The following is a 3347-nucleotide window of genomic DNA, read 5'->3' on the forward strand; positions in this document are numbered from 1 at the left end:
CTAACCCTAACCCTAACCCTAACCCTAACCCTAACCCTAACCCTAACCCTAACCCTAACCCTAACCCTAACCCTAACCCTAACCCTAACCCTAACCCTAACCCTAACCCTAACCCTAACCCTAACCCTAACCCTAACCCTAACCCTAACCCTAACCCTAACCCTAACCCTAACCCTAACCCTAACCCTAACCCTAACCCTAACCCTAACCCTAACCCTAACCCTAACCCTAACCCTAACCCTAACCCTAACCCTAACCCTAACCCTAACCCTAACCCTAACCCTAACCCTAACCCTAACCCTAACCCTAACCCTAACCCTAACCCTAACCCTAACCCTAACCCTAACCCTAACCCTAACCCTAACCCTAACCCTAACCCTAACCCTAACCCTAACCCTAACCCTAACCCTAACCCTAACCCTAACCCTAACCCTAACCCTAACCCTAACCCTAACCCTAACCCTAACCCTAACCCTAACCCTAACCCTAACCCTAACCCTAACCCTAACCCTAACCCTAACCCTAACCCTAACCCTAACCCTAACCCTAACCCTAACCCTAACCCTAACCCTAACCCTAACCCTAACCCTAACCCTAACCCTAACCCTAACCCTAACCCTAACCCTAACCCTAACCCTAACCCTAACCCTAACCCTAACCCTAACCCTAACCCTAACCCTAACCCTAACCCTAACCCTAACCCTAACCCTAACCCTAACCCTAACCCTAACCCTAACCCTAACCCTAACCCTAACCCTAACCCTAACCCTAACCCTAACCCTAACCCTAACCCTAACCCTAACCCTAACCCTAACCCTAACCCTAACCCTAACCCTAACCCTAACCCTAACCCTAACCCTAACCCTAACCCTAACCCTAACCCTAACCCTAACCCTAACCCTATAACCCTAACCCTAACCCTAACCCTAACCCTAACCCTAACCCTAACCCTAACCCTAACCCTAACCCTAACCCTAACCCTAACCCTAACCCTAACCCTAACCCTAACCCTAACCCTAACCCTAACCCTAACCCTAACCCTAACCCTAACCCTAACCCTAACCCTAACCCTAACCCTAACCCTAACCCTAACCCTAACCCTAACCCTAACCCTAACCCTAACCCTAACCCTAACCCTAACCCTAACCCTAACCCTAACCCTAACCCTAACCCTAACCCTAACCCTAACCCTAACCCTAACCCTAACCCTAACCCTAACCCTAACCCTAACCCTAACCCTAACCCTAACCCTAACCCTAACCCTAACCCTAACCCTAACCCTAACCCTAACCCTAACCCTAACCCTAACCCTAACCCTAACCCTAACCCTAACCCTAACCCTAACCCTAACCCTAACCCTAACCCTAACCCTAACCCTAACCCTAACCCTAACCCTAACCCTAACCCTAACCCTAACCCTAACCCTAACCCTAACCCTAACCCTAACCCTAACCCTAACCCTAACCCTAACCCTAACCCTAACCCTAACCCTAACCCTAACCCTAACCCTAACCCTAACCCTAACCCTAACCCTACCCTAACCCTAACCCTAACCCTAACCCTAACCCTAACCCTAACCCTAACCCTAACCCTAACCCTAACCCTAACCCTAACCCTAACCCTAACCCTAACCCTAACCCTAACCCTAACCCTAACCCTAACCCTAACCCTAACCCTAACCCTAACCCTAACCCTAACCCTAACCCTAACCCTAACCCTAACCCTAACCCTAACCCTAACCCTAACCCTAACCCTAACCCTAACCCTAACCCTAACCCTAACCCTAACCCTAACCCTAACCCTAACCCTAACCCTAACCCTAACCCTAACCCTAACCCTAACCCTAACCCTAACCCTAACCCTAACCCTAACCCTAACCCTAACCCTAACCCTAACCCTAACCCTAACCCTAACCCTAACCCTAACCCTAACCCTAACCCTAACCCTAACCCTAACCCTAACCCTAACCCTAACCCTAACCCTAACCCTAACCCTAACCCTAACCCTAACCCTAACCCTAACCCTAACCCTAACCCTAACCCTAACCCTAACCCTAACCCTAACCCTAACCCTAACCCTAACCCTAACCCTAACCCTAACCCTAACCCTAACCCTAACCCTAACCCTAACCCTAACCCTAACCCTAACCCTAACCCTAACCCTAACCCTAACCCTAACCCTAACCCTAACCCTAACCCTAACCCTAACCCTAACCCTAACCCTAACCCTAACCCTAACCCTAACCCTAACCCTAACCCTAACCCTAACCCTAACCCTAACCCTAACCCTAACCCTAACCCTAACCCTAACCCTAACCCTAACCCTAACCCTAACCCTAACCCTAACCCTAACCCTAACCCTAACCCTAACCCTAACCCTAACCCTAACCCTAACCCTAACCCTAACCCTAACCCTAACCCTAACCCTAACCCTAACCCTAACCCTAACCCTAACCCTAACCCTAACCCTAACCCTAACCCTAACCCTAACCCTAACCCTAACCCTAACCCTAACCCTAACCCTAACCCTAACCCTAACCCTAACCCTAACCCTAACCCTAACCCTAACCCTAACCCTAACCCTAACCCTAACCCTAACCCTAACCCTAACCCTAACCCTAACCCTAACCCTAACCCTAACCCTAACCCTAACCCTAACCCTAACCCTAACCCTAACCCTAACCCTAACCCTAACCCTAACCCTAACCCTAACCCTAACCCTAACCCTAACCCTAACCCTAACCCTAACCCTAACCCTAACCCTAACCCTAACCCTAACCCTAACCCTAACCCTAACCCTAACCCTAACCCTAACCCTAACCCTAACCCTAACCCTAACCCTAACCCTAACCCTAACCCTAACCCTAACCCTAACCCTAACCCTAACCCTAACCCTAACCCTAACCCTAACCCTAACCCTAACCCTAACCCTAACCCTAACCCTAACCCTAACCCTAACCCTAACCCTAACCCTAACCCTAACCCTAACCCTAACCCTAACCCTAACCCTAACCCTAACCCTAACCCTAACCCTAACCCTAACCCTAACCCTAACCCTAACCCTAACCCTAACCCTAACCCTAACCCTAACCCTAACCCTAACCCTAACCCTAACCCTAACCCTAACCCTAACCCTAACCCTAACCCTAACCCTAACCCTAACCCTAACCCTAACCCTAACCCTAACCCTAACCCTAACCCTAACCCTAACCCTAACCCTAACCCTAACCCTAACCCTAACCCTAACCCTAACCCTAACCCTAACCCTAACCCTAACCCTAACCCTAACCCTAACCCTAACCCTAACCCTAACCCTAACCCTAACCCTAACCCTAACCCTAACCCTAA

This window comes from Pimephales promelas, chromosome 3, assembly GCF_988280905.1.
Source record: "Pimephales promelas chromosome 3, fPimPro1.hap1.1, whole genome shotgun sequence".
In the NCBI taxonomy this organism is placed as follows: Eukaryota; Metazoa; Chordata; class Actinopteri; order Cypriniformes; family Leuciscidae; genus Pimephales; species Pimephales promelas.